The sequence below is a fragment of the Vigna unguiculata genome, chromosome 5, assembly GCF_004118075.2.
Source record: "Vigna unguiculata cultivar IT97K-499-35 chromosome 5, ASM411807v1, whole genome shotgun sequence".
NCBI classification, from domain to species: Eukaryota; Viridiplantae; Streptophyta; class Magnoliopsida; order Fabales; family Fabaceae; genus Vigna; species Vigna unguiculata.
This window is the reverse complement of record NC_040283.1, coordinates 26,805,215-26,814,041: the sequence shown is the minus strand read 5'-3', so window position 1 is coordinate 26,814,041 and position 8,827 is coordinate 26,805,215.

Here is an 8,827-nt window from a genome sequence, read left to right as displayed (position 1 = left end):
AAAAGAAAAATATTTAGTTTATGCTAAAACTTTTGTTACAGGAGTCAAGTGGCAACAATAGAAATCAGTTCCGCTTACAACACTAGAAGAATAGAGGAAGAGTTCAGTGTAGTTATGTGAGTAGTTAACTGTTATGGGTTTAGTTTTTCAAAACTTAAACTAATAAATAGTATAATTCAGTTTTCCTATTAATGGTTCAAGTTAATTTTAGTTTAATAAAGTTCAATTAACTATAGTTCAGTAGGGTTAAGTTTTTTTTGCCCAGCCCTAACTGTAGGAATGGAAAAATGAGGGGTCCTTTTATTTGCTTAAATGGGGGGAAGAAAAGGAGGTCCACCAGACTCTAGAGATTCCTGTTGAATTGCTCAAAATCTTATATTTGAATGAGACAGTTTTTCAAGATCTAGTGGGATTACCACCTAGCCGCGACCATGACCATGCTATCCACCTCCACCAGGGAGCTACAATCCCTAACCTTAGACCCTACAAATATTCACATCACCAGAAAAATGAGATCAAGATGCTGGTGCAAGACATGCTCCATGCAGGGATTATGAGGCCCAGCATAAGCCCTTAGTCAAGCCAGATAATCTTAGTACGGAAGAAGGATGGAGGGTGGCGTTTTTGTGTAGATTACAAAGCCTTGAACAAGATCATCATTCCTAATAAATTCCATATTCCAGTAATTGAGGAACTACTGGATGAATTAGCAAGAGCAACCATATTTTCTAAATTGGATATGAAATCCGGTTAGCACCAAATTTTAATGCAAGATTGCGATATCGGAAAAACTACCTTTAGAACTCATGAAGGACACTACGAGTTCTTAGTCGTGCCCTTTGGGCTTACTAGCACCCCAGCTACCTTCTAACCTTGATGAATGACATCCTTAAACCCCTTTTAAGGAAATTTGTGCTTGTTTTTTTTACGATATTCTGGTTTACAATGCCAACTTGGAAATGCATGTTCAACACTTAACGGATGTTTTACAGGTCCTAAAGGATCATCAGTTGCGTCTGAACAGAAAAAAAGGCAGCTTTGGAGAGCCAAGTTTGGAGTACTTGGGCCACATCATTTCCAGTCAAGGAGTGGCAGCGGACTCCAAAAAAGTTGAGACTTTGAGGACTTGGCTTGTACCTAAGGATGTCACTGCTTTGAGGGCATTTTTATGTTTGACGAGACACTATAATAGATTTGTCCAAGGCTATGGGTGGACTGCAAAACCTTTGACTCAATATTGACTAAAGATGGGTTCCACTGGAATGAAGAGGCTCAATAGGCTTTTGAGGAATTAAAAGGGGTTGTATCTCAACTTCCGATCCACCAGTCCCAGATTTCTCTAAACATTTCACACTTGAAACAGATGCCTCTAGTAAAGGTTTGGGAGTTGTGTTGTTACAAGAGGGCAAACTATTGGCTTTTTGGAGTCAAGCGCTGTCAGAAAGGGGTCAAAAGAAGTTAGTTTATGAAAGGGAGTTGATGGTTGTGGTCTAGGCTAAATACAAATGGAAGCATTATTTGATGTGATGCCACTTTATCATGATTACAGATCAGAGGAGTCTAAGATTTCTCAATGACCAGTGATTATTAACAGAAGAGCAATTCAAGTGGGCCTCCAAATTAATTGGGATTGATTTTGAGATTTGCTGCAGACCCGGAAAAGAAAATACGATGGCTGACGCCTTATCCAGAAAAGGATATTTCTTAGCTTTATCTAATTTTCAAACCGATGAATGGGACACTTAGAATGAAGAAGTCTAGCAAGATCCTAAGCTCATCTCTGTCATACAGGATCTCTTGCTAGATCCCAAGGCTCACCAAGGGTATGAATGGAAGAAGGGCATTTTGTTTTATCAAGAAAAGTTGGTGTTACCCAAGCTGTATTCATGCATTCCTCTTATTATCAAAGATTTGCATGAATCTCCCATGGTTGGCCATAGTGGTTATTTTAAAACATTCAAACGAGTGGCAGGAGTGGAGTATTGGGAATGCATGAGAAAGGACATTAAAAACTTTGTCATGAATTGTGAGGTTTGTCAAAGGAATAAAGCAGAAACCTTGGCTCCTGTAGGGTTATTGTAGTCGTTACCCATTCCCACTCAAGTCTGGTAAGATATATCCATGGAATTTATAGGTGGATTACCCAAGGCTCAAGGGAAAGACATTATCGTTGTGATTGTTGATAGATTAACAAAGTATGCTCATTTCTTCCCTTTAGCCCATTTGTATACAGCAATAGAAGTAGCCCAATTATTTATTAAGGAGGTGGTCAAACTCCATGGATTTCCTTCGACCATTGTCTCAGATTGCGATAAGCTATTCTTGATCAATTTCTGAAGGGAATTGTTTCAACAGGTAAGGACAAAATTAAAGTTTAGTACAACATACCATCCTCAAACGGATGGCCAAACAGAGGTAGTCAACCGCTACCTTGAAACATACCTACGTTGCATCATGGGGACATAGCCTAAACGATGGCCTCATTGGCTACCTTGGGCTGAATTTTGGTTCAACACCAATCATAATGCCTCATCAAAGATGACTCCTTTCAAAGCCTTATATGGACGAGACCATCCTCTCTTTATTAAGGGCACTACTATTCCTTCTAAGGTGGATAATGTCAACCGATTACAACAAGAGAGGGATGAAATTTTGAACAAATTAAAATTGAATTTGTGTAAAGCTCAAGAGAAGTGGAGTACGAGGTGGGAGATTGGGTATATCTTAAGCTACAGCCCTATAGGCATAAATTCCTAGCATGAAGACCCAATGAGAAATTGTGTCTGAGATTTTATGGGCCCTATTAGGTGATGGATCGCATTGGCCAAGTGCTTACAAATTGGAGTTACCCCCACAGAGCAGAATACACCTGGTTTTCCATGTCTCACTGCTGAAAAAAGCCATTCAACCATCTGCAGTACCTCAGCCCTTACCTTCGACATTGAATGAGGACCTGGTGTTTGTTGTTACTCCACAAGAACTATTAGATGTTCGTACTATGACTCAAGGTGATATAGAGGTTTTAATTCAATGGCAAAATCTTCACCTCACGGAAAATAGTTTGGGAGTTAGCAGCCTACATCTTTAAGAAATTTCCAGAATTTCACCTTCAGCACAAGGTGAAACTTCATGGGAGGGGTATTGATAGATTTGGTATTGTGTACAAAAGGAGGTGGAAAATAGAAAGTTAAAACAATTAAGAATTGTAACGGTAACAGACATACATATAAGTTTGTTTGAAGGTTTGGGGCAGGGAAAGCAAAGTTGTTAGTTGCGTTGGAAAAGGGTTGAGAGAAACATCTCTTAGTTGTGAGTTGTAAGCTTGCATGGGCAACCCGGGCTAGTTCCTTGTCTCATTTATAAGAAATTAGTAGGGATTCAGTCAAGAAGTAGAATGAAGGGTGTTCCTAAGATACCAGTTCTATCATAAAATAATCACGTTTAAATTGACTTAAGAATACAATGTCTATATCACAAGTAATAGAATATGGACACTCATGTATCTATAAATGACTGAGCTAATCCCCTTAATTAGTGTAGGGATATACTAGTTTTGTGAAATGAGAAACTTTACCATATTTATACACCTCAACAAAAATGACATTTTCCCAAATGAATTAGGTTACCCTTCTATGAAATCCATTGTAATATGTTGCCACTACAATGTTGCCAAATCTGGTCAGGTAGGCAAGGGTTGGAACAATCTAAGAGTAGTAGAAGTGTACATTGAGACACACGTAACATCATTAATCAATTTAAACCACATATTTAACTTTTTTCATGGTATCACGATGCCTAAATGGTCTTATATAGCATAACCATGCAACCACAACAACAAGTCCTTCATTAGTTTATTGTCATTTCCAACAACTAACTTTCCTTTCATTTCTAGTTTACCGTTAATGATCACATTTTCAATCACATTTAGGACATTTGATCTTAGCTTTTTAGGAATGTAATTTAGTCTAAAATCATTATTTTAACTAGAATTTGCCTAATTGGGTTAATTGAGCTTCAACTCACTATTTATTAAAAACAATTTTAGCCTTAATAGACATTAGATGGTATAGTATGATTAAGCTTTACCTCACGGTCTAGTTTGATTAAGCTTCATCTGATGGTCTAATCTATTGTGCTTTACTAGACGATCTAATGGATCGTTTATACACTATGATTTTTAATGATATGTATAAATTCATACATTATCTTTGAACATTGTAACATGTATTTTGTGTAGCCGAGGAATAAGTAAGGTTACACAACTTCTATAGCTAGTACATCGGTAAAAGGTTTGGTAGACTTATGGATGACCTTGTAGATTATTTGATTTGGTGATGTGAATTGAATGATCTTATTCAGGAAATGTGTGTAATTTAAATATGGGAACAAGCACTTATGCTTAACTATGATTTTTAATCGTGTTCGCGATATTGTTTTATTTATTTCCTAAAGTAGAAATTCCTCTCAGTACCATACAACTACTATCTACTAAGCAACGATAGTCAAAGGAGCTAAAGTCACTCCCTTCCCAACTCAACCATGCTTATCTAGAGCATGAGTATAAGTTTCCAACGATTATATCTACTTACATTTAGTTGCTAAGGAACAATAATTGCTCCAAGTGATAAGAGAACATAAGAAGGCAATTAGGGATACCTTAGCAAATACTCCAAGTCTTAGTTATTTTTTGTGTATGCACCGGATTTTGTTGGAAGAAAGACAAAAACCTGTGAGACAACCTTAAAGAAGGCTTCATCTTTGTTGGTGCAAAATGGCTCTAGAAGGGGAAGGGGTTGAACAGAGTCTGTACACATTTGATATTATGATAAACATTGTAAGATCCGCGAAATTTAATTAATTAAATAATTAATTAATAAATGCGGGTAGTGAGAGTCTTTATGACATTAAATATTGACTATTGTAACATGGAAAAGTATTAGCTCAAATGGTTGAAAGTACTTGATTATGTGAGAGGAATTGGGTTCAAGTCCTGTGTAAGCCATTTATGTGTTATTTTAATTGTGTACTATTTTAACAATATAATTGAACGTGGGGAGTGATAATATAATCATATATTTATAAGAATTATCATGAAACATGAGTTGGTTCAATTGGTTGTGCATTGATTTGACGTTGGCATCATTATAGGTTCAAACCTTGCTAGATCCAAATTAAGCTTTCTTTTTGCTAAAATTAGTTTTGGCATGAATATGAAAAGGCATGGAAACCCTAGCTGACAATGGGCAGCCAAGAGGGGCTGAAAAAACAGCCACTAATGAACTTTGAATAACAATTAAGTTCGGCCTTAATACACATTTTCGTTTTCCTCCCTTCATTGCTAATTAAGATAAAAAAATTAGTGAGAATTAAGGGTGAGAGAGTGGATTTTTGCTAAGGCTGCCAATTGTGCATATTGAGGGAGTGAATCACAGTGCAAAAAGGGAGAAGTGAGAGTTGAGAATGAGTCTTGAAGGAGGAATCACAAGCTAAGGCTAATTGGAATCAAGGACTCAAAGATTTGCGCACTTTTGGAGCAAGGAACTTGGATTAAAGATTTGCGTACTTTTGGAGCAAGGAACTCAGATTAGGGGAGCTTAGCCTCGATAAATTTATGTTTAATATTAAATGCATGATATACAATATAATATGGTATGATTATACTCTGTTTTCATTTAAAATTCGTGTTTCTAGAATTTTTCAAGAAACTGCCTGGCGGGCGAAGAACTGCTGTCAAGCGACTCATATGTTTTTATGTGATTTTCTGGGTTCCTCCGAGGAACCGCCTGGCGGCAAGAAACGTGCCGCCAGGCGACATATCTCTGATCAACCTAGTTTTTGGGTTTTTAGCATGAACTTCCTGGCGGTGATAAACACCCACCAGGCGACGCGAGTCAAATCAAATTGACTCAATTTTGATGTTTTGTGTGTTCTGAGTAGACTCTGAATGAGAAGGAAGGGAGCCTTAACTTTGAATTGATTATTGGATGCTAGAAATAAGGAAATTATGTTGTCCATTGGAGTTAATTTGATGAAATTCCTATGAACGCTCTTTTAGGGTTGGGAATTTGGGGTTTTTATGTTACGAGAATAATTGGTGGTTGAATGGCATTGGAAAATGTTAATGGATGTGTTTAGACTGTGAACTCTTACAATTATAAGTGAAATCACATGAGAATTGATAGAAATATGCAAGGAAAAGAAAATAGAGAAATGTTGAGGATTCGCAAGTGTAGGAATTTCTGGGAATCTCTAGAATAATATGCACAGCCTGGCAGTACTTGAATAGCCGCTAGGCGACAGGTGCAGAACAGTAGAGGGTGCAGTTGAGTTGGCAACAAGTGGGAAAGCTAGTGTGGGGTTAGTTTGTGGTATGTAAAAGTAGAGTTGAAATATGTTGGTTATGGTATTAGGAAGAGTGAGTGATACATGGAGTGAGATTAAAAAATATTATAAAGGTTAAGTTGTGTTAAAAGAGTTGAATATAATGATAGTGCAGTGGAGGTTGTTGGAAACTAGAACATCACTGAATGATGAGACATGATCTAATTTAAGAATGGGTTGTGAGGGGAAATTTCCTAAGGTGAAGAAGTGTTATAATTCGAAGGTAAAGTATAATTTGTATGTTATCTTTAAGGGAGTAGAGATTGATGTAATGGTTAGACACTGTGATAGGTCAATTAGGTTGTGATTGTAGCCTAGAGTTGAATAATATGGTTTCTACTTAAGTGGTTCTAAGGGATTGGTATAGTTAAGAGAGTGAATATATCAATGAGTATGTTTATGATAATAAGACATAAGAAAGGTGAGTTCATGACCATAAAATGGGACTTATGTGACTGGTAAATATGTGATGCATCATTGATGGGCTGAGGAGGACTGGAACCAAATCTGAGAGGCCTAAACCAGTACGACTCGTTGTATTGGTGTAGTGCCTGGCGGTGGAGATCGTCCCGTCAGGCGATAGTTACACTCGCAGTGGCCACTGGAACGTGTGGTGCCTGGCAGTGAGGATCGTCGCGCCAAGCGACACCTGTAGATAATGGGATTAGAGGTGCTTGGAGCCTAGCGGCACATATCCCCCGCTAGACGGTCTGGAAGCGTGTTGCACCTGGCTACTCAGGAGCAGCGCCAGACGATATTTTAGAGGCAGAACTGTGTTTTGCTTGCTTTGTGTGTGGTCTACAAGGCTTTGGTGATATCTCGTAGGTAGGCTTGTTGGTGTTCCTTGAGTTGTGGCTCGGAACATATCCCTAAAGTTATGGCTCGAGATAAGGGTTAGGCACATGACATTCCTTGAGTTGTGGCTCGGAATGGCATCTCTTGAGTTGTGGCTTGGAATGGCGGATGAACATGAGGAACTCTTGAGTTGTGGCTCAGTTTGGCGAGTGTTGCTAGTGTGAGTGTGCGAGTTATGGCTCGTACGGATGGGTCCAGATAGATTGCCCTCCTTAGTTTGTGGCTGACGAGTTTGGTAGTCTTGGGACATTACGAACTATATTCGTATTGGGAACTCCATCTGGCATTACAGAGTATGGTCTGTAGCTAGTTTCTCGCATGTGCTCTACAAGTTGTGGCTTGTAGGTGTGGCAGCAAGACATCTTGAGAAATTCTTCTAAAGACGTAGACCATGGATGACATGGTGGTGGCCATGTGATATGGAATCAAATGAGAGAATTCCTTTGGTGGGTTTGTATGTATATATGTTGTTTAATTGTTAGCTCACCTTATATGCTTGTGCTTGGCGATGATCGTGTACATGGTACATGGGAGAAAATGATGTTGCAGGTGGATCTGGTGAGGCATAGAGCCGGAGTGGGGGCTAGTCTGGGAGAAGTTTTTATCAGAGCTTATTATGTTTTTGAATAAATTGTAAACTTTTACATTACTAGACTTTGATATTATGATGGAGTTTATAATTATGATTTAAGTTATTTTACGATCAAATAAAGTTTTAAATTTTCCCGCATTTTGGGAAAAGTCAATATAATAAATGATGGTTAATTATTATTTCTATTTTATTTTATTTAAATTAGTATCAGAGCTTTGTTTTCAAAATGATTTTGTGGTCTATGGGGAGTAAGCTTATCGTGTTTCGCTTGCGAGACTATTATATTATTATTAACTATTAAGCTTTGGTTGTGTAAGTCTTAACTAGAGCTGTTTGGTATGGACAGTTGAAAATGTGGTGTGCTAAAACTATGGCTAACAGGCGACGTAGGAATAACGCGGGAGCGGACGAGATTGCTAACGCAATCCACTAGATGGTTGATGCCATGTAGCCGATAATAGCACAACCTCGATCCATGATTTCACGTATTCGGCCAATGACGATGGACAGTAATATTCTCTAAGATTGACTTAAGGTCTAGAAATCATCATATCTTAGTCAAGCTACAGGACGTGCAGAAAATAGCCTTAATGTCATGTTATGGACACTACGAGTATGTGGTGATGTCATTTGGAGTGACGAATGCTCCTACAATATTCATGGACTACATGAATAGGATTTTCCGACCCTATCTGAATAAATTCGTCGTGGTGTTTATCGACGATATTCTTATCTATTCCAAGGATCGGGAAGAGCATGCATATCATCTGAGAATGGTGTCAGTAGTTCTCAAAGAGCATAAGCTATATAGGAAGCTATCAAAGTTTGAGTTCTAGCTAGAAAGGGTACAATTCTTGGGTCATGTGATATCCGCCCAAAGGAATAGCAGTGGACCCAACAAAGATTGAAATAGTGGTGAAGTGGGAGAGACCACAGACAGTTATAGAGGTGCGAAGCTTCTTGGGTCTAGTAGGCTACTATAGGAGGTTTGTGGAGGGC